Here is a 24,893-nt window from a genome sequence, read left to right on the forward strand (position 1 = left end):
GTCTCAAAAAACCAAAAAAAGAAAAAAGAAAAAAAAAAAAGAAAGAAAGAAAAGGAGCAGATCACATAGCAAATAAGTGATAAAGCTGGACTAGAAACAGTGTCTAGATTTGCCCAAACCAAATTCTGCACCTGGCCCCAATAAACTCGGGGACCATGGCCACTCAGTGTTGATATAGCCTATCATGAGGCATGGAGTAGAAGAGTGGTAACTCATCAAAGAATTTAGTGGCAGATTTTCATGTAAACAAAAAACTGTTGTGGTAGCACATGCATGTGATCCCTTCATGAAAGAAATGGGAGCATGAAGATCAAGGAGTTCAGGGTCATCCTCAGCAACATAGTGAGCTCAAGGTCAGCCAGGAATATATATATATATATATTTATATAAAACCCTGTCAGAAGGAAAAGAAGAGTGGAAACAGATTTTCGTGTACACATTAACTCATTGTTTGGGCCTGTTTAAATGTAGGCCCCTCCACAAAGGTCCTTTATTTTTTTCTATCTCAGATATGAAAATTTATGGGAGTTCTGGTGGGAAGGATCCTAGAAGAGTTCATTTCTGGGTGCTATAATGAGGAAGGCAGTCTAGGGATTGGAATCTGAGTGAGGTCGTGAGTGCAGCTATGATCAGAACTCTGGACTCCTGACTTGTTTCAGCATTTCTCTAGAATGTCTCATCCTAAAGATATAATGCTATTTCTGTCTTGCACTTGACATTTAGAGTCATCTTAGCAGATCTACTTATAATAAATTATGTAAAATAAGGCATTAAAAGCCAATCAGTATGTGATTATCCCAGGATGAACTCAAATGGAGAAAGAGGAGAGAGAGAGACATTTCTGGATAAAGCAACAAATATTCAGGGTCAAGAGAGAAATCCAGTTAAGCATCCTCACAAAAGAGCATCTATAGGTATGCCTTGGGCAGACACCACAAAGGAAGAATAGAAAGAATAAATTATTTCTAGCTTCAGGCCTCTGCTAGAGGAGTAGCCATACAAGGGTGACTGTGATGTGATCCCCATTTCAGGGAACTTATAATCTGATGGGTAAACCACAATGAGAAAAGGTCAAAGTGCTATAGAGTAAGGATTGTGATGCCCATGAGTCTACAGTGGTTTGAAAATCCCAGAGAAGAGGTTTAGTATCCACAAGAAGTTTCCTGAAGCAAGGAAGTGCAAAGCTGACTTTCTGGAGGTTGAGTACAGCTGGTCAAAGGCTTATACAAAAGAACAAGAACCACTTAAAGACATGAAGCAGGGAGATGCCTCTGAGGGTAAAGGTGCCTGGGGCCAAGCCTGGTAACCTGAATTCAGTTCCCAGTGACCCACATGCTTGAAGGAGAGAACCAACTCTGGTAGGTTGTCTTCTGACTTCCATATACACATTGTGGTACATGCACAGCAACACACACACACACACACACACACACACACACACACACACACGCACGCGCACACACACACCACTTAAATAAATAAATATAATTTTAAAAGGAAGACACAATACCTAGAGGCGACAGTGTGGCTTGTCTTGGCTACAGCCAGAGTCCTACCTGGCAGACCACAGAGGGAACAGATGATGATACAAAGCCAAATGAAGTAAAGACAAAGACCACATTGTGCATCATGGAGGTCATGTCTGTTCTTTGGGGCATTAATCTAAGGGCAAAGGAGATCACTCAGGATATCTACGCAATGGAATGGCATGAGTCAATGCATTGTTACATAAATCGCTGTAACTGCTGACTGGTAGGTGAAATGGAAAGGGACAAATCTGTGACCAGGGACACTGTCACCTCCTGTGGCAACAGTCTAAGGGAAGAACAAGGAGAATGTGGGCTAAACAGGTGGGAAAGGTCAGCACAGTCAAAATGGAATCGTATGTATTAGAGAATGATTAGACATTGAACTGTAGAACTGGGATAATAGCTTTTAAATTTCTGATGGGGGCCATCAATGGCAGAATGGGATGATCAAGAAGGTCAGGTCTCTCTGCTTGTCCCATGGGTCCCTGCTAGTGTAAAGGCCTGAGGTTCAGAACAATGCCTTTGTTGATGCTGTTAGACTAAATTCTATGAGGATAAAAATGTCTTGGGGATTTTGACTGCATGAGCTCGCTGAGCCTAAGTGAAAGGACTCACCTGAATAACAGGACTAAGCTGTCACACTAGCCTTGCCAAGTTTATGTGGTATCATGTTGGCTCCTAAGACTTAAACGCAAATGAAGACATGCCAGACTTCAACAAACCTTGACCAAGTTTTTCAAGAGAAAGCAAAGGAAAGGAAAAGAAAAAGAATCACTTGTTCCAGAAAGAACCATTACATATCGTGGACCCTCATATAAAACACTCTTCTGATGAGATAGTCGTGTATTAATGGACCCTGAGAGCAAGGACTTCCGAAAACACAATATCAAGTCAGTTTAACTGCGTGCAGAACGTGTCTGGCTACAAGAGTTCTGACATTTGCCAAACCTCACAGAGTGTTTTGGAGCCATCTTACAGACCTCTGCATTCCTGCAGGTCTCCGCACCCTAGTCTCTGCTCTTTAATGCTGAGTTTCTCTAGGGATGATAGCTTTGGGGTCTTGGGCTTGACTCAATTTATTCCAGGACTTGGAGACATTTTAAACAAGTTAGAATCCACGTGCTATCTTCAATTAAAGGTTTCGTAAGGCAATGGAAGACGAGCTCAGCCACCAAATATTTGGGTCTGGGGAAGCGTCTTCAGCCTTTCCAACAGGCCAAGTGTGATGTGGTGGGACTGGCTCCTGTCAAAAGCAATGAGGGAGGGAGCAATGGACATTGGGAAGATTAGGCCTGGCACCAGCCTAAGCCACTGAATATTCAAATACATGGCATGCAAAGTGTGGTTTGAGCATCATGGTCTGGAGAAGCAATGAGACTCCTGGGTAGAATTTGGGTAAGTATGAGAAGTGCTTGAAAAGATGAAAGTAGAAATAAATAATGGTGAAATGTTATCACTCAGATAGAGGACAGGAACAAATGAAAAACACACATGGCGTTTTTATTGATTTGCTCAGTAAATGCAATCATTCGATGACTACCTAACCCAGACTGAACTTCAGAAGCACAATGAAGGCTCTAATGACTTTGGTACAAAGAAGGATTCAGTCACCAAAGATTCTAACGCTGTTGAAAAAAAATCAGAAACTTCTTGAAAACTTTTACTTTCAAGGTCATTATTAGATAAGAAGAATGATTTGGGGAGGTCCCGTGTATCTGAGTTTCAAGTTTGCTTGGTTATTTACGCATTTTGTGACTGTGGCTATTACCCAAAAGGTGACATTCAGTGCTTGGCACACTGAAGATACCTGGCTGATACTTGGTAAGAGAGTGAATGAGTGGGTGCTTACCCCAGGCCACACAGTGTCCTGAAAATATACACATTCCCTCATGAATTGCAAACACCCCTCTGGGGTAGTTATTACAATAAGAAAATTGGGATTTGGGGAGTTTACACAACTTACACAGATCGTATAGTTATTAAGTAGAAAAGCCAAAATGGAAATCTTACCTTAACATTGCAAAAAATAGAATCTCAAGTATCTGCCACGGAATAATATGTTCTTCCATGAGTTAAACATAGAAAAAGAGTCCCAGGAGAAAATTCTAATGGGATAGAGAAAAGTCAAGAGGGTGTCAAACAGAAGATCATGAAACCTTCTAATATTGGACTTAGATAAAAGAGGTGGATGCTGGCCAGAAGGTGAGGCAGGGCCTGCTCCCGATGCAACCAGTAACACTCAAGGCAAACAAAGGCAGATTCACAAGCATTAAGGAGTTGGATTTGAGTTCTATAATTACCAACTGCCTTGATGTTCATTTCAATCAGGACGACAGACAAATCATATGAAGGCTAATGATGCTTTGGGATGAATGTGCTACCTTTTGTGTATAGGTGGCTACAGTATAGAGCACTGAGACCTGGCCATAACCATTCACATAACAGGGGAGTTGTTCAGTAGGCCAACTTTAACTTACTGAGTATTTTGCTAAAAAAAAAAAAATCATTAAAACACACCTAGGACTATTCATTTACATGTCATCCATCCATAGCTGATCTCAAACTATAAAAACAAAGTTAAATAGAATTATAGAAACCATAAGGTCTTCAGAGTTGAAATATTGGCTATGTTTATTGGCCTTTTATAGGTATTTGCCAAATCCCATAGTAAAGTTATGTGGCATAAAAATATGGAAATATCTAGCCAGGGTCTGGCACATGGTAAGCAAGTAAAAATTGAGTTTGACCAGAATACATTTCCCAACCTCTGTTCAATTAATCCAATTAATACACTGTAATAGTATCCAGTCAAAGGAATCCACAAAGTTGACCCAACAGAGTAAGGGCCAGGGTTTGAATAAGATGCTTTCCTATATCCAGTAACACATCAGAGTCTCTCACAGTTCAGCAGAACAGGTTGTTGATATTCCTGTTTCCAGAAGGCAGAGTCCATAGGCCTGTCTAGATTCTGATGTGATACAAGTTCCCACAACCCCAGTGATAGAATGAAAGAACATGCTGGCTCATGTCACCCTTTATTTTCTTCCTTTTTCTTTGGGTTGAAAGTTGTGATCTTTCAAGGGAAGGAACATTTGGAATGTGTGGATTTGCTATCATGATGATATTTGGCTTTGAAGAGTAAGTCATAGCTACTCTTGGAATGACAGATTCGTAGAAGGATAAGAAGCCACATTATCACAACAGGGGCAATAGTTTCATGGCACCTGGAACATACTAAGAGAGGAGAAAATTCCACAGAGAGCAGTGGTCCAACCCAACGGAAACTGAAAGAAATTGGAATTATGAAAGACTTTGGAAAGACATGGGGAAAAGAAACATAGTCATCAGCATTGCTAAGCAGCAACAGTAGGGAAACACCACCAACTATCCTGAAACCTCAAAAGGCCTGTGTACCACACAATATGTTGACTGGAAATGTAGAACTAAATCTAACCCCACAGTACTTCCAGGTATTCTGCTATAATGTAAGTATAGATACAAGAAGAAACCATGACATAGAATTCTAGGCAAGACCAGAAACTAAGTTAGACTTGCAGTTACAGCACACTTATCACTTCCATCTGTTTGATTGGGCAAATGGCATAAACTCTCTGAGCCTCTGTTATCTTAATTAGTAGTACTATCTCATGATTACCCCTTTAAAGTATATAATGCTCAGCACATACTAAAATGCCCAACAAACACTATGCACATTATATGACCATTGAAAACACACAAAATGTTATAGAGACAAGCCCAGAGATATTCTACCTAGAAGTGTGCTAAGGTAGGGAACACTCCTTGGAGATTGGCAGAATACAGCATAATGGTGGGAGGGATGAGAGATGGAGGATGAGAAGAGAGGCTAGGCTCTCTGTTTCCAGTTTTGCCCAACTCCACTCATTCTTGCTCTAAACTAAAGAACAAATCCAGTTTTCCTTCTATCATGCATAAAATCTATGAGTGATTTTACTTGGATTCAAATTAGTATTCAAATTCCATAAGATGCAACATACATTTAGTATGCTCATTTGAGATGTACTTATTTAATACCTACTCTATGTCAGGAACTGTTATTATATGGAATAACATATGAACCTTGAGTACGAAAATTTCACAGATCAGTAGAAGGACAAAGATCTACAAGGTTCAGGACACGGTGAGGGGCACCAAAACTGTGTATGCCTGCAATGCTGTGATGGAGAAATGGGACATACAGCTCTGGTTGACAGACTCAAGGAAAGTCATGATATAGAGATAAGGCTTGGTTGAGTTTTGAAAAGTAAGTGGGAAAAGATTTAGAAGAAAAGACAGGAAACAGAGAGGGGAAAACTGACCTCCAGTCCAATATTGTTAGAGCTTAGAGCACAGATAGAAAGTACCAGTAGGCAGAGACTAAACCAACAATCTTGCATGTCACACTAAGAAACATGCACTTTTTCTAGTGCACAACATAGAACCATAAAAAGGCCATGGTCATTCCTGTCTAGGATAGGCTGGACAGGGTCTGGAAGAGAGGGAAAGAGAGACCATTGAGCACTTCTTCCAATGATCCGATCTTCCAAACTGAATGAATGAATAGATGAATGAATGATCACACAGATGACTGATTCTGATAACGCCTGCTGGGGTTTCTACTCACATGAGAAAAGGGAAGTGGCTTTCATATCCTTTTCAACTGCTATCCCCACCCCAATCCCCAGCCTTCATGAATGGTTTCTCTCTTGCACGCATGTATATCTCTTCCTCAAATACTGAGATCTCAGAACTAAACCTAAATGTCTCTCTTACTTGTGCTTGTTATAGCTAAACATACTTACCATGCAAGGCAAGTACTAAGCAGATTAAGTCAGAATCCCAAGACACTCAAGCAGAGAATGAAAATCAACAAAACATAGCTTGGATCAAAATAATCACCACTTAGAACTATTCTGAGATTGCTCTGACCATACAAGATTGAAAATGAGGGTGTTGTGGACAGGAAAAGGCCTTAGAAGTAGGCACCAATGGTTTCCCTATGAAGAAAGATGATAAGGATATCAGACAGATCACAGTAATTTGGAGAGCAGTGCTAGTTTTCTTCGATTCACTAATTTGCTAGATATTAATAAACTAAATCATAGTATAATTCATCCCTTCAAAACTCTTAGCTTGGGAGAGATAGGTGGGAATCCGCTTATGCATACTGGATTCTAACAGCTGCCAAAACATGAAAAATAGGGAGCATTGTACCAAACCCAAAAGCACAGAAAGCCTTGACACATGAGGTAATAGTCAAGGTGAGTCTAGAAGGGAGATCAAGACCATAAAATATGACCAACAGCTCATGAAAATGCACAGAGGTATGAAGTAAACATTGCCTTGAAAAATAACTAGATCAAGTGAGTTTTCCCCAGCCTCACCAAGATGGAACACTTCAAGCTGAAATCTTCAATTAAAGATCAGTTCACCTTTCCTCTGTGTTCAGGGCAAAAATCCTCAAAAGACATCTAAAGGCTAGGGGACATACACCATACATATACAGAAGAAAGTCACCATCAGTCAGCACATTAGAAAACCTATAACCTAAATCTTACTAAAAATGAAAGCAAGGGGACAGGATCCATCTCTGGGAACTTCCTAAAACTTCATTCTGAGATTATAAATTTGGCTACTTAACATGATCAACTCCAGGGAAAGCTAAATGCCTTTCCTAGGTTTGGCGCTTACTTTGCTCTCTGACCTTTGGGAGGAAAGAAACTCCATGAGCTTAAGTTTCTTAACCATAAAGGGATAAGATGTATAATAATTCCCGCTCTGACAGACTGCTCTGAGAGTTGATTACAACATATGTAGGAAAATCGGGACAGAATCTAGCACCCACAGATGATGAACAAATGTGAACCACACTTTTGCTCTTCCCATCCTCTTAATATCCTGGATGGAGTTCAAAACACGTATCTTGCACACACCAATGCTCCACCTCCGCATAATCCCACTGGGTCTACTAAAAGTTGATAGAGACTGATAACCACTGTGTTTACTATGTGTAGAATATTTGGCCTGTTTCCTCTTTTAACTTTCACAATAACTCAGCGAGGCAGCTATAAGTTATGCATCCCCATTTAAGAGTCGAAAACTTCCACAGTTCAGAGAGCATAAGGAATGTTCAAGGTCATATAGCTATTGAAATACAGAGTGCTGTATCTATCATGACAATGAGACCTTCCATAGACAGCCACTCACAAAGGTGAGGCTGAGATGACTCAAATTCTCTCAACAAACCAGACCGGAATGAAGTATTCAAACTGCTCTAGTTACATCTACCTCTCTCTCTCTCTCTCTCTCTCTCTCTCTCTCTCTCTCTCTCTCTCTCTCTCTCTCTGTCTCTCTCTCTCGCCTTATGTACTTTGTATATGGGATGTCTTTATTCAAAATGGTATGATAAATCAAAAGAGAAATTTCTGGGATGTAAAAATTGAATTTTTAAAAGCGAGAACAAAACTTCAATTTTAACAATAGGCTTTCTTAATTCTTTACATTAAGAAAGAACAAAGCCAGAGAACAAAATTTATTAATTAAAAAGAAAATCAGCTAAATGAGATTTAGGGCAGTTAAAGTAATTAAAATGGTCTCTGTTTCTCAGAATTGGGCCACTTTGGGGAGGTTTCGCACCTTTTTTTAAACTTCCAGATTTCATACTTTCTGTTCAGCTTTTGCAACTTCCCAAGAGTACAGCTTGAAAAAACAAAAGAGGAAAATAGAACCTCAGTCCTAGTGTACAACTTGCAAGAAGGCGCCTCTCATGGAAGCAACGTTTCAAGCCCAAAAGCCCCTTGCAGGCTAGCATCAGCTCTTCCCTCTGATATCGCTGCTTCTCGTTACTGAGTGGCCTTTGGTTGACCAGTGTTGCGTCTACTCAAGAAAAGTTCATCCTAATTTCAGCAAATCATAACGGCTATTATAATCAGCTTGCAGTGGTTTCCAAGTCACTCACCAACATCACAGAGAAAGAGGGAGGGAGGGAAGAAGGGACAGGGAAAGAAATACCCTCTAACTCGAACATTGGAAATAACCAATAAGAAAAAAAAAATTGAGACAAGGACTTACTATCAGCTCTGGATGGCTGGCCAGGAATTAACTATTTAGACCATGCTGGCTTCAAACCTATATCCACTTATCTCTGTTGCCCTAGTGTTGGGATTAAAAGCAAGCACCACTATGTCCAGACATTTGAAAATATTTTAACTTAAAGATGAACACAAATACTCACAAAACAGCATGACATCACCTTAAGCCTGAAAAACACTCCAAAGAACACGGTATCTAATCCTCACTGGATGGTTCCTTCCCACTAGGTGCTTAGTATATAATTCTGACTTGTTCTTTCTCACTAAGTTCTTAGTTTCCATAGAAATACGCCTAGGGAGTCTTATGGTATACTTTTTCATGGTGGTCTTTCTCTTGGAACAATCTGGACACTTTGGCCACTTAGTATGAACCTTTCAGACAGGACTGCCTTGTGCCTTTCGCCTAGGAAAGTACAAAAGCATCATCTCCCTATTTTGTCATTGACTACATGTGCGAACATGCACACTACAACGTTTCCTCACCTTTCATAAGAAAATATTCCCAGCATACGCATTGTTTCCTCACCTTTCATAAGAAAATATTCCCAGCATACGCATTGTTTGTCTTCTTTAATTTACCATTACCCCTGGAAAATAATATATTTATTCATTATTCTCCTGTACAAGTGTATGTGTTTGCTGTATTTGTACATGAGCGCAGGAACGCACGTACCATCCCACCTATGTGGAAGCCAGAAGGCAGCTTTCAGAAGCTGGTTCTCCCTTCCACCTTGTTTTTATGGTGATGTCACTCTCGTGTTTCTGCGATGCTGGGCACTCCATGCTTGCTGGCCTATAAGCTTCTGAGTGAGTGAGTCTACTGTCTCTGCCTTCCATGTCATCACTGAATGCTAGAATTACAGATGTGCACAACTGGGTCTAAATTTTTTACATACATTTTCAGAACATACTTAAGTTGTCAGGCTTGTGCAACAAGCACTTTTACCCACAGAACCATCTTTCTGAGAATTTACTGTGCTATCCACTATGGTACAGAATGAAAGATGTCATTCCTACTAAGAGATTTTTGTGGCACTTTCTACGATGGTGCTTCCTAACCAATACAAGGGCATAGGAGACAGCTTTGCGAAGATGTTAGCCCACTTGGTACTGGGGCAAGCTAGGCAAGCTGAGCTGGACAAACCTCAAGGACAGTCAACTATGCAGTGAGCAACTTCCTGTTTATCAGAGTGTGCTGAAAAAGTTCTATCTCCTCCATGAGTGTTTGACTTTTGGAAAAGGTGGGAAGAACTTTACAAAAATTTTTGCCGTGCCTGGGGTTATTTGCTGCAACATTAGAAACCCAACTTTCATGTTTTTGAAATCATCAGTCTATTTTTATAGTCTTTTTTTCCCATTTCCTTCCAGGTCATTGCCACATCTTGCTGTCTTCAGTCTTCCTCTCTTCTTGCTGTCTGTTTCTAGTCTTATTTAGCCAAAAAATAAAACAGTTAAGCAAATTTCTCATTTTACCCAGCAAATGTTTCTTGTGCACCAACTCAATGTGAGGCACTCCTGGCTCTTGCAGAAGAAAAAAACAGAGACAGCACATTGCTGTGTTCTTCCATGGGATCAAAACCAAAAACTTGTAAGTAAAATTAGAGTTGGTGGGCTCTAAAAGGCTAAGCACTAGGTCCCTAGTGTTTGAGACAATTGCTTCATAGATGTTAAAGCAAAGCCTGGTGGAGAAGTTCCAGTGTTTAATCTGAGCTGTAAGCATTACTCATGCATCTGAAAGCATACTGCAATGATTGACAATCACACAAACTCAAAAACAGGACTGACAAGCTTAGCTCCATCCGTCACTAATTCTAGATCACTTTGTCTTCCTCAGTCTGGGATTTCTGTTTTGGAAAACACCTACCCTTTGGGTTACTGTACAAATTAGTAATGTATACACAGTCTTGGCTCCACTTTTATATTTGAAAATGGCAACTTTGCACACACCGGATTTCCCACACACTTGGAAGTTGGACTCTCGACAATAAGGAAAGGAAGTTTTCCAAGGCCATAGGTGTCAATACCAGCCACTGAGGTGTCTGGAGAAGGTGGGGTTTCTTGTCAAGTTTGTCTTCTCGCCATCAGCAGCTCCTAATTGCAGCAGCCTTGCCTCTGTAGTGCTTTTAAAATGGCACGAGTTCCTCACTTGCCTCTGCGTAGTGAATATATAGGCATTCTTCTGGGTCACAGAAAAAGGCAATCACTGGACATTCGTCCCTTCACCAGGCTTCATACTCAGAATGCCTTCCTTCACAGTTTTCTGAGAAAGTGACAAAACTGAGCAGAGTTTCTGACACAGGTTGGGATCTTGTGCAAAGTCAGCTCTGGGCAGTTTCGCCTCTCTGAACATATATTGAGAGAAGCCTGATTGCTCTCAGTAATCCCTATTCCCAAAGATGGAATTTAAAAAAAAGGCAGCATGAGTAGACACAAGGACACAAGCATAGTTTCAATCCTGACCGTCTTTCTTTGACGAGAGTCAACTTTATCTCCAGAAGGGAACTCTAGATTTTATCTATAAATGAAGATAATATTGCTTATCATACAAAGACATTCTGCAGATTGAGGAAGGAAATGTCTATGACAATCTTAATACTATGCCTAGCATATAATTGCTATCAATTGGCATTAGCTTCCTGATACATCTTTTTCATCTGTGGTCAAACTTTCTGAGTCTTAGTTTCCCCTTCATTCAATAAAATATGGATGACAACACCTTCCCTATAGGTTTGGTATGGACTTAACAAGATCATGTATTTGAAGCATCTAAGAGAGGATCTGTAGCATGGTATATCCTCACAACCCACTACTTCCCTTTCACCCACATAACTGAGTTTACAAACCCTGGTCCACTAGAAATTCTAATGACCGTGTGTGTGTGTATGTATGTGTGTGTCCATCTGTTTGTCTGTCTGTATCTGTGTGTCTGTGTGTATCTCTACGTGTGTGTGTGTGTGTGTGTGTGTGTGTGTGTGAGAGAGAGAGAGAGAGAGAGAGAGAGAGAGAGAGAGAGAGAGAGAGAGAGAGATGCATTTTCCAAAAAGCCACTGCATATTTAAAAGCCATAAGAAAAGTCCTTTGTAACCCAGTGCCCTCTGGAACTATTTCCCACGTCAAAAGGTTTGAGGGCCACATGGCTGTGGTCATTTTGAGAAGCTGAATATCCAATCAAGTGTTGAGAATCTGCAGAATGCTAGGCAGTTGGTCGTCACCCACGAGCAAGGAGGCTGTGTGCCACTGAGTCATGTGGGAGATGTGCAAAGGCTGGCCAGCAAAAATAGCAGCATCAGATAATGCCCAGAGGCTTTCTTGACAATGGAGTTCATTATCGGGCATGTGAATGAAATGGAGTGCTGTCGTCTCTTCCTGCGGTTAACTGAGTTTTCATTGACAAAAAAGAAAAAAGAGAGAGAGGACTTTTGTTGCCAACACACTGCCCTTTGCAAGCCTGCAAGGACCCAGCCCTGTGAAGTTGCACTTCATGTTTCAATGAAGCAAATCTCTCCCAATGAGAGAAAAGGTTACTTCCTCCATCATGTTCCCCTGACCACTAGTTCTGCCAGATCCTGTCATGTGCTAGAGAGAGAATTCAAAGCAAAAAGCAGAGCTGCCAGGAGGAAGGGGGAAAAAGCCACTTCTCCCTCTCACCAGCTTCTAAATCCAAATGCTAAACCAGAATCTAGTGGTCTTATTGCGCTTTGTAATTAAGACCCTGCCTCTGGTTTCTGATTCATGAATGAGATGAATGAGGCTGGTGAGGGAAGTCTCCATGAGGTCATGAAACAGCCATATTGGATGTGGTGTCTTGAAGGCATTATCTCAAGCCTGTTCTGCAAATGCTCTTTTTGCAAACAATAAAAGGAACAATACGATTCCAGTTCATTCTAAGTGAGAACTAAGGTCTTCGGGGGTCAGTGATCTCTCTGGCTGGAATCACCCAGTAAAAACCTGCTAGAGCCATGACTACAGCTACCAGGGTTGACAAGGTATGTCTGGAAATGGAAGTTTGAAAACATTGATGAATTGAATTATACCAAGTAGCAGGCATGGAGCGCACTGAGAGGAAGTATAAAGAAACTATTCTTCTACTCCATAGAAAAGGAAATATTCCTGCTAATTGGTGGCTTCACCACTCTGCAGGCTTTTTCATAGCAAAAATATTTCTTCCCATCAATGATGGTGGCAGGCATAATGTCAGCAATAAGAATACTTTCCACTCTTTGTTGAACTGTCATTATCCAACTAGACACCATTCTCAAGGATTTAAATGCAAAGCAAATCCCAATAGACCAAAAAGGAAGAGAAATAACCACAAAAGGCACATCTCTGTACCCAGGCTGACAACCAGACTCACAATGAGTGAATTTCCCCAGGTTTGGGGTCATATCTCATATGTAAGCCCCACACAAATTTCAGAATGAAAGGGTTGTGTGAGTGATTAATCTAGTATCATATACATATGGCAGTACTGTCCTGCACAAACCTGGACATAAGGTCACTCTTGCAACTCAAATCCCAAGTCCTTAGGAACCAATTCATTATTTTAGGGATAGTAAGCATGGACAAACAGAAAGGCATACATCTTTAGTAAGATTCCCTCAGTACCTTGAAGGGGCATTGTGGCACACCTGTGCAAGGGGGTATTTAGATGTAAACTTTCCCCAGTCCATTGGGACTCCTACCCACACGTTCCTCCAGTACAGTCAATAAATCCTTGCCTGTTTGTGAAGCTCTGAATGCTACTTTCCTTTTTTGAAATCATCTCTTCAACTCTCAAAAAAAAATTTAGTTGATTAATTCCTACTTATCTCCAATTATCTGCTTACACTTCACTGTTCTTCAAAGACCTCTGCACACACCTAGTCTAAAGAGAATCTGTTGGTATACCAATCAATGCGTCTTTCCCAGCACTAATAAAACAGCTCATGTGTGTGTTTCTTTGAGTGGTTATTTTAGTTGACCTAGAATTTCACATGAAAAGAAATCAAAGCAGAGACTCCAGTTCTTTGATTCATAGCTATATCCCCATGTGCCATTGAAAGGAAGTTGAGCTTAATAAACATCTATTATATGCCATCTAACCCTTGCATCAATTCTAGGAAATAAATGTAGTATTATAATTACAGGCAGGAAAAACTGTGACTCTTCAAAGCCTGTGCAGGGTGCATCATATCTGAAGGCAATAAATGCTCTTTGAGCCACATAAAAACCACCCTTCAAGCATACAGACCATTGAGTGCCAGCTAGGTTTTCCACAAATCCTGCCAGTTTTATCACAGTGAAGGAGGATAGTGTGAGGGCAGTGTCAGATCCCTCAAGTTTTAAGGATGTGCATGAGCAATTTCTCCAGAGACTTTACATAGACTTAGATGGATGGTGAGACTTTGATATAGAACCCACCCTACCAACAGACCCAACACTAAATCCAGATCTCTATATGTGCTTCTTGTGAATCTGTGATGGGATGTCTCAAGGTGTTACTCCTCTCTTCTGGAAAATGAAGATGGTACATATTTACTTTGGAAGCATTTCTTCAATTTTTGAGCAAATGTACCTCAAGTCCCTACCCAGCACAAGGTCAGGTTTGTGACACACATGAAAGAAACAATAGGCATTTTTTATGACTGTCCACATTGCCACTAATACTCACTGGAAATCTTACACTACAAATAAATTTATTATGGAAATATATTTCCCATGGCCAATGACTTGAGTGGACCCTTCAAAGGCCCACTCCCATCAAAGTAGAAATCTCTGAGATAGAATTTAGCAATAAGAAAGTAGTTGGATATAGATTTAATCATAGCTGTGCACTTAGATAGTAATCCTTGGGTAAAGATTCGACCTTGATCTCTTACCAAGCCTAGTTCAGAGAAGCCATTTCCTGCTCCTCTGATGCTCAGGCCTCTTGACACCTCCTCTGAATTTCCTCTTGCTCTCTTTCTGAACAACCTTTTTTTCCACGGTTAATTTTTTCCCAGGTGTGTTCCTTGTTGGGAGGTTGGAGGAAGCTTACCACCTACCCCTGGGACTGCCAGGGCCGGAAGAACCTTTCCAGAGGGTGCCTCTCAGAGGAAGGAAGAACAGATGTGAGGCCTGAAATGGACTGGTTTTTGTGCAGAAGATTCAGGTGTCAGGGACAGCTGCTGTGGCAGGCAGGATCTATTAGCTATTATTGTCCAAAGACCACATGTCACAGGAATGTTAGTGGACCTAATTAGCTTAGAAGATATTTTACACACTATATCACTTGGACGAAGAGGTCTAGACATGAAGATGCTCTTGAGACTGAAAACAGTGATCCAGGAGCTATGTGATCCATATTTTCAAAACCTAAAAATTTTTTCTCCTGGTACATTTTCTTTTCTTGTATGAGGGTATGTGACATACTTATGTATGTGTGCATGTTCACATGTATACATGTGCAAGCATGTGTGGTATACATGTGTGTGAATGTAAACTTGTACATATGTGTGCCTGCATGTGGAGACCAGGGGTTGATGTCAGGTGTCTTCCTCAACTGTTCTCCACCTTTTATGGCGATGCAAGGTCTCTCACTTGAACCCAGAGCTTGCTGGTTGAGCTTGTCTAGAGAGACAGCTTGCTCTGGGGATTCTGTTTTCATATCCTGAGTCCCGGGACTACCAGTGGGTCTGTGCCAGCCAACCACTATGCACATCTGGCATTTGAGTGAGCAGTGGGAATCATAACTGTGCTTCCTACACTTGTATAGCAAGCACTTTATCCACCAAGCCATCTCGTCAACCTCTCTCTTGGTGCATTTTTTTTAATTTTGCAAATGTCTCTTCAATTATTATATACTACTTTCCTAATTATATTTGTTCATAATTATTAATCCAAAATAAAACTATATTTTTCCTCCTGATAAGTCAATTAAAATGTCAAGATTACTAATAATAATTTGAGGAGAAAAATGAGAATAGAACACTCATGGGGAAAGATAAACAAAGCCGTTTTCTAGTTCATACTGGATGGTGGTACTTCACTGTATGAACCTACAATCCACTTTCTTGGTTTGTAGAATAAAAATTTAGATCCTGGCTACAGCCTAAAAGGCCCAACCTAATTCAGCCCTACCAGCCTGTCAATCACACCGCAAACCATTCACCTTACTTACTATAAGAGGTTTCTGGAATATGACAGCTTATTTCTGTCTCACAGATTTACACAGCTATCTAATCTTCCTAGAACACTCTCCCTCTCCTCTGCATGTCAATATTGTCTTTATCCACAAGTCTCAGCTCCAATGCCAACTCCTCAATGAGGCTTTCCTTAGCTACCTGAGTAGCTGGTAGTATTGACCCTGCCCAGAGTTTCCAATTTCTTCAAAATGTTTAATACTATCTGAAATTATTCTTCTTGTTTGTTTTTTCCAAACTGCTAATGGCTGCATTGGAATCTTACATATATAAAACAATCATACATCAAAGATTTTCTTTGAGTCAATGAAGCAACCAATGAGATGTTCCTGCCAATGCTCACATAGGGATGCTGGGATGAAATTACAAATGCATGCAAAATGGCAGAAATGCTCAATATCCACAGTGTGAAAATCAATTGCATTGCACCAGTTACAGTTTGCATTTGTGTAGACATGAATTAATTACATCGTTGCTGGTTTTCTACAAGTTAAATTATATCTCTACAGTTATAAAATTAAGTAGTAAAAAATAAACCAAGATTCATGCTTCTGTTGTGTCAGATATCATCCAACAACTCCAGATTCATGGAAAAACACTCATTGAGATCTCCTGTGCATTCCCAAATCACCCACGATATTATCTCTTTAATATTTGCTACTATCTTCTTTTATTTTGTTTTGTTCTGTTTTTACATTCTAATTTTCTAATCTGCCTGCTCTGGACTGCAAAAAGGAGACTTTGCCTTCAGTATTCACCAAGGTTACCCACAAAGCCCCAAGCATTCATTGTGAATATTCGAGAATATATGTTGGATGAAATGAGTTGACCTACAGGAACAATAAAGGACAAGAAATGTCACACTCCCAGTCAAAATATACAAATTAGAAAGTAAGAAAGCTAGAGCTTTCCTTTCTAATTGGCGGAGCAACTAAAGGTCCTATCGGAGTCTCTAAGGACATAAGTTGGGGGTGGGGGATCTGGGTCACCAGAGAGAAGCTCAGCTCTGACACTTCTCCTTTCTTGAGGGGGATCTGCGTGTTCTGGAAGCACCACCTAGTTCAGAATCTGAGCTTGCAAATGAGAAGCACTCACAGGCGGAAGTGGGTGGCAGAAGTGAAGAAGACAACACTTCTACTGGCCAGAGTTGGAATCATTTTAGAACTCAGTGTGAGTTTGTGCTTGGCAATTACAAGAGCCCTTGTGATGGTTTGCAGGACGTCGCCACGAGCTCCGGCTTCCCTAGAAGCTCTAATGTATTGGGCTGGAGATGTTCGTGACGGCCTTTCGCATCTTCTTGCTACAGCTTCCACTGCCCTTCCTCTTACGTGCACTAATGCCTGGACTAAACTCATTTTCCTAAAACACATGGAATGATTCTGTTTTCTTGGCCAAATCAAACCAAATGGATACAGAAGGGATTTCATGCACTTTCCAGACAAATGCCTTTCTCTTCCGTTCAACCAATATTAGGCAATTTTGTGTTTTGGAAAGAAACTTGATAATAGTCAGGCAAGAGTTCACAATCTTTGACACAGTAAACCCCACTTCTGTATTAAACAGCAATATAGATAGATAGGTAGATAGATAGGTAGGTAGGTAGGTAGGTAGATAGATAGATAGATAGATAGATAGATAGATAGATAGATAGATAGATAGATAGATAGATAGATAGATTAGATAGGTAGGTAGGTAGGTAGGTAGGTAGGTAGGTAGGTAGGTAGGTAGGTAGGTAGATGGATAGATAGATAGATAGATAGATAGATAGATAGATAGATAGATAGATAGATAGATAGAAAGATAGATAGATTATATATAGTGTATTTCTAAGAAGCAACTGATTAACCCAGACATGATCTAGATTCATTTAAAAGGATGTTCATGACAGCGAAAGAAGCAAAGACCATCAAATTCAACATCAGGAAGCACTTTAAAACTTCAAGTGTATTCATCAAATACAGCATTTTATAACTTCTTTAAATCATGTTTTCTTCAAAATTTATTTTGCAATAGGGCTAACACATCACAATTAAGGCTAATATACAACACATTAAACCCTGTATTTAATATTTTTATTAGTTATGTTAACAAATAAGGGGCTGGCAAGATGGTTCAGTTGTTAAAAGTACTTGCTGCTCATCCAGAGGACTGGAGTTCAGTTCTCAGCACCCATCAGGCAGCTCACAACCACTTTTAACTCCAGCTCCTGGGCACCCAACACCCTCTTCTTGCCTCCTTACACACCTATACACGTACATGCAAACACAAACAGATGTGCATAAACTTTTCAAAAAAGAAAACCTTCAGAAAAACAAAATGCTTACTCTGCTGTACCATACATTAATTCTATGACTTTTAGGTGTGTCAGTTAACTTTTTGAACATTTTTTTTCACAGTTGTCAAGGGGAGAACACAATGCTTTGCCATGCCTTTCCTAAAGGGCCAAATGAGATAAGTTCTTTTTTTGTTTTGTTTTGTTGTTGGCCTTATTTATTTATTTATTTTCATTCTAGCTGCAGCTTCCCCTCCCTCCTCTCCTCGCAGTCCCTCACCTCCTTCTGTCCTCACCCACAATCCACTCTCCCTCCATTTCTGTTTAGGAAAGAGCAGGCCTTCCATGGATATCAACAAAACACAGCATATCAAGTTTCAGTAAGACTAAGCACCTTCCCATGTATTAAGGCTGGGCAAGGTGACCCAGTATGAGGGATAGGGTTTCAAAAGCCAGTAAAAAGTCAGAGACAGTCCCTGCTCCCATTGTGAGGAGTTCCACAATAAGACCAAGAGACACAATTGTCACACACATGCAGAGTGCTTAGGCCAGTCTCATGCAGGCTTCCTGGTTGCCATTTCAGTCTCTGAGCTCCCACTGATTCCATGGGTTTTCTTGTGGTGTCTTTGACCCCTCTGGATCCTACAATCCTTTCTCCCTGTCTTCTGTGGGATTACCTGAGCTCTGCCTGATGTTTTACTGTGAGTCTGCATCTGTTTCCATCAGTTGCTGAATGAAGCCTCTCTAATGACAGTTGGACTAAGCATCAATCTATGAGTATAGTAGAATATTGTGGGGCATCATTACATTAACTCTTTTTTCTCCAATCATGTTTGGTTCCGTCCTAGGTCTCTGGACCATCCAGACTGTGGGTCCTGGTGCTCTAGACAGTGTAGAGGGTGGACTTACTCTCCTGGCATGGGTTTTAGGCTAGACCAGTAATTGGCTGGCCTCAATCACTAGTCAACCCTTACCCTAAACCAATCACGAAATAAATTCTTAATCCACAGGGTGAAGCCCCTTGGAAACTCCATTCTCAGCAACATCGTTGAGGGCCTTACAGTGAACAATTGGAAGCAAGTCCTCTAGATTCTGCTGCCAGGTTTCACATTCTGGCTTTTCCATTTACTAATAGTCTTTTTATTAGGAACTCACTTGTTTCTCTGAGCCTTAGTACTACTTCATTCTATTATTGTAATATGAGAAGAAAATTAGATAATGAACGTGACATGTTTAGGAGAGTGTGCAGGACCTGGTAAGAATTAAATTAGCGGTATGTCTTCTTCCAAAGCTCTCCATTTATTTATTCTACAACTCATTATCTTCTTTAGACCAGAGGGTTACTGATACATTTTATGACAGATCCTTTATTCTCAAAGAAGCTTGCCAAGAACTGGAAGGATGGGTCAGCTTTTAAGAGCTCCTGTTACTCTTACATAAGGCCCAAGTTTGGTTCCCAGCACCCATATCAGGCAGCTTACAACTGCCTATGACTCCAGTTTGAGGGGATCTGAAGCCCTCTTCTGGACTCTGTGAGCACCTTCACTCACACTTGTATATCCCCACACACAGACACACATATAGATGTAATTAAGGATAAAATCTCTCGTTTTCTTTTCAACAAAGGAGGCCATTACAGAAAACCACAGCAGGTTATAACACAGAGAGCAATGGATTATTTGGAGCCTAGTCCCAACAAATACATCTACAATACAATTCTTAAACCTAAAGCTCTGGGAACATTGTGGAAAAGAGGGTGGAGAGATGGTAAGAACCTAAGAGCCAGGGAATCTGCTGTGGATTATGTCTCCTAGAAACAACAGGGGATCTAGACCTGTGATACCTAGGGTGTCTACCTAAACAAGATTCAAACAGTGGCAATACCAATAGACATGCTAATGAGGAAGGGGGAAATCTCACAGGGTCCCATCCCTAGGCAAAGAACTAAAGGCAAGTAGTGATGGCTGAGAAGGAAAGAATGATTATTGCCCAGGGGTGAGCACCCTAACTGCCTATGGAGGTCAGTCCTGAAACCATATACACACAAACAAAAAAAAAAACCCACACTTAGCAGATTGTAATAACTATAGGTTCATGCATAGATACATAACAATAATAATCAAAAAGAGGCTAAAAATTTGAGAATGGGAAGACATGGAAGGGATTGGATGGAGATAACCTGGGAGGGGCTGGAGGGAAGACAGGGGAAAATGGAGAGGGATATAATTACACTTCAATTTTAAATTTTTTTTTTGTTTTGGTTTTAGAGACAGGGTTTCTCTGTGTATAGCTTTTGCTATTCTGGAACTCACTCTGTAGACCAAGCTGGCCTTGAATTCATAGAGATCTGCCTATATCTGCCTCCCAAGGAGTGTGCCACCACTGACAGGCTTAATTTAAATTATGTAAAGAAAAAAAGAAATCTTATTTAAGAAACTTTTTAAAGGGGGGGTTACCAAAATAAGGAGAAATGCTATATACGAGATCATAAAAAATATAATGAAAGGACTGACTCCTCCATCAAAAAAGCTGATGCAAAGATTAGAAGAGGAAAAATACATGCAAAGACTTGATACATGGTAGGAAAGGGTGTTGTCCCTTTGATGAGAAATCCTTGACTTCACCTGATTAGATGGCTTATTCGTCATTATCTGGTTGACACTGATATTCATAGAAACAAACAGCAGTTTTTAACTCAGCAACTCACCAGCTCAAGAAATCCTCCCCTCTCAGCCTCCTGAGTCACTGGGACTATAGAATGTACCAGCACACATGGCTTACAAATATAAATTTTAACACTAATATTTGCATCATGAATATTTTACATCAACATTATACAGTAGGCATTATCATCTAAACCCTACAAATGAGGCATTGGGATTAATGAAAAATTACCGGCCTAAAGACATAGGGTTTAAAAAGGAGAAGAACAGAAATAGCAAGCCACATGGAGTCAGCTCCTTCTGGGACCATCCCGTTGGACTCATAAAAATTGTTAATTCTGTTGCATTATCCCTGCCCCCTACATCATGGGATCTTTTTCCCCTAAACATCAGGGACCAGCTCTTAAGTAATATCTCTGTATTATCCCATGTCTCCTAGGAAGCCTACCTACTAGGAAGGTTTAATCAATCAAAGTCGAGTGACAAAAGAAACACATCATGCCCAAATAAGGCGGAAAGGCAGACTAATTGTCTCCCACCTACTAAGACTACATTTAACAAAAATTAAAGGCTGAGAACAAGCAAGGACAGCATTTACAATTCAGCCTCCAGGAAACTGGACTGGCCCTTCTGAACAAGTGTCCCATCAACTTCAGTCAACAGTACAATCCTACCGCACATGCGGTGGTGAATTTGATGCCAAAGAAGCGATCAGGATGCATGGACCACTGTTCTGATTAAACACAGCCTGCTAGAATTAAAGCACCATAGGCTGTTTGCAGAACTCCTTGGTTTTAATTAGAAGAACCCCATTTTAATAGCAAAGATACAATGTAGTCAGCAGGCTCCTGGGAGTGACAAGTGTAATTAGGCCATAATACAGTGTGGCTAATCTGCACCCACTTGTGGAAATTGCAAGCTGATCAATTAAAACTGCCCAAGTTAATTCCTTGACGCCTCATTCGGTGAACTGAGGCAGGCAGTTCTCATCATGTGAGCCTTAGGGAGCAATTCATCTCACCAGATCCTGACAGAAAGGGAACTAACATTTCTTACCAGCTGATTATACATAAACAGTAAGTGCAAGCATTCATGCGAGGCTGCCTCCCTCCCTTCTCCCAGTCACCATATTTCTCTCACTCTTATACAGACATTCAAACTGAAGTTTTAAATAAATTCCTTCTCCTGACACATATCCAGTATGTGGCAAAGTTTGATTCAAATCTGTAGTCATCTAACATCCATGATTCTGCTGCCAGGGGACAAGAGAGAGGCAGGCCTGCATGGGTACAGGGTCTGGATGCTATGTGTAGTGAGATAGTTTTGACAGGCTTCTTAAATGAACCCATACCTGGTTAGTCTCCTGGATAGAAGCCATAGGTCCACCTACCTTGTACATAGGGAATGAACAGTAAGTGAGACCCCAGAAAAAGAGGGGCTGTCCCAGGGCTAACTCAGGGTGTGTTGGGGTCACTTCTGAAGTATCAGAAATAAACAAGAAGTACCAAGAGTCTTCCAGTATTTACATGACGTCACATAGATGGCAAGTCCACACCAGACCAAAGCCAGCACAGATCTGTGAAACATGTGCAAGTGTCATAAGGAGTCACTATATTTCCCAGATCTCCAGAACAAACAAGCCAGGGCCGGAGCACAAGATACCTAGGAGATGAGGAGATCCCAGGCATTTACACATTGAGCACAAGCAAACGTTAGCTCTCCTCACCTCGCAACATCAGTGCTATGATGGGCCCAGTCTCCTACCCTACGGCTTGTTAACAGTGAGAAACAGGCCCTTCCTGAGTAGACAGCAAGATGTTCTTATGCATACCACTCTGTGTCATTACATGCTCTGATTAATGTCAGGTCATGGCTTAATAAAAATAAATTTAATTACCAAAAGAACTTTCCTACAATTGAAAATAATTCAAGACAAATCAACATAATTGTATGCTATTAGATCCATAACCATGTCTTCCTGGGTGCTTGCTATCCACAGTCCTTGGTACATTCTCAGTAGTATCTGATACATGGATAATAAGAACTACACAGAAATTTGAACTAATTCTAGCTGTTCACATTAACATTCATATTGCCATTATGAAACCATTTTCCTCTGAACAGCACATAGTGAGGCATTATGTCAATGACATTCTAAGAGAACAATAGATTTAATCATAAAATCGACTTTAAGTGTGAAGTTGATATTGAGGAAGTAATAGTAAATGAACATGTATGTAGTTTATTATTTGTACATTTTCTCTTCATTAGAAATAGCCTAGTAGCAATGTCACCGCAATAACCCAAAGCACTATTGGCACCCGGGGGGGGGGGGGGGGACCCTTAGAACATGTTGTCAGGTTTGGAGGAAAAGAAGCTTTTGGGTAGTAATTAAATGTGTCCAAAGGACACAAGAGTCAGCTAAATGGGGGCATGTGCTGCTAAAAGCCATGACAATGAGAGCCTTAGAAAAAGTAGTGGATGCTGAGGATTAGATTATACTGGCTCAGCTCTGCCATGATCTATAATGAGGGTCCAAAAAGAGAAAAGTAAAAATTGAAGCAGTTATTGATGCAATGTTGTCTTTTGCAAAATCATAATTGAGAAGAAGTAGTCATTGTATTTGCTTTTCAACAGAAACTGTGTTTCCAAGGCAGATGAACAGACTTGTGATGGAAATATTTGTTTTATGGAAGAAAGTCATGCCATAAAGGTGGAAAGCTAGAGTCACAACGTTCTCTTCTAAGGTGATCATCATTTTAGGCCCAGAGAGCTGCACAGAAGGTAAATAACAAACTGCAGGCTCGAGGACAACAGAGAATGTGTCCAAGAAGAGCCAAACTGGGCCTGGAGGATTTACAGAATGGACCAAATGCTGCATGTGGAAGAAGAGTTTGTCATTTAGAAGAATAATACAAGGAAGTCCACAAAAGCCTGACAAATCAGCATATTAGAGGAGAACTGTCATCCACTTAAGCCAGAGTCCACACAAAAAACAAAAATTGGTCCAGGAAGATGGATCACTGGGTAAAGATGCTTACTCTACAAACAGGACAACCTGAGTTCAAACCCTTGGATTCATAAAGGTGGAAGGAGTATACTGATTGCAGTAAGTTATCTCCTGACTTCATGTGTGTACCTACACACACACACACACACACACACACACACACACACACACACACACTCAATCAATCAGTCAATAAAAACTTTAAGTTGCACAAAGTCCAATTTATCCTTAGAAAATCTCCTTTTAGAGGTAGGGGGTTGAAAGGATGGTTCAATGGTTAAGAGCAGTTTCTGTGCTGGGTGGTGGTGTCACACACGTTTAATCCCAGCACTCGAGAGGCAGAGCCAGGCGGATCTCTGTGAGTTCGAGGACAGCCCGTTCTACAGAGTGAGATCCAGGACAAGCACCAAAACTACACAGGGAAACCCTGTCTAAAAAAAAAAAAAAAAAGAATAGTAAGCAACTGCCAACAATGTTGCAGACAAATAGCACACTCCGAGATTCTACCACTCTGGAAAATCCATGGAAACTAGAGTAACTGTAAAATAGAAAAAAGAGTCCTCTGCCCCATCTTTGGCTCCAAATGAGTCATATGGCACATTCATTAGTCAAGTTGCCATTGGTAACATTGATGTAGCATTTATTACTCTCCTTATCCCCACTTCTTCTCATTTTAATTGAAAACATCTATGTGGTCAGCTTGAATTACCTGTGATGCAGATGTGCATGGGAAGGAGTAGGGGACCATATGAGAGAATGGAGGAGAGGGCAAGGGTCACCTTGGGAAGTGGTTACCAAAGCAGTTTCAATGTTGGCATGACTTTACAAGTCACTCACAACATAAGAACTTTGCTTTAAAGGTAAATAATAGCCTGGTGGCTATGAGGTTTTGAATGAGCATAAGGATGCACTCAAGTGTGGAGTCTGTTGCCATATTTTGTTTAAGACTGGCTTTTTTTACCGGTCCTCTATGAGAGATCATATGTCACATGAACTTGTTTTAGATATGAAAACTTGGATGTTTTGGATATGAAGGAGAAAATTATGTCATCTTTCAAACTTTGTGCACAAAGGAGTCCTACCTGACTTGGATTCTCCAACCACAGAAAGCTGGTGGGTGAGAAGTAGCTGGTTCCTGCTAGACTCCCCT

Source organism: Peromyscus californicus, unplaced genomic scaffold (genome assembly GCF_007827085.1).
Source record: "Peromyscus californicus insignis strain IS unplaced genomic scaffold, ASM782708v3 Scaffold_20__1_contigs__length_68692818, whole genome shotgun sequence".
Taxonomy (NCBI): domain Eukaryota; kingdom Metazoa; phylum Chordata; class Mammalia; order Rodentia; family Cricetidae; genus Peromyscus; species Peromyscus californicus.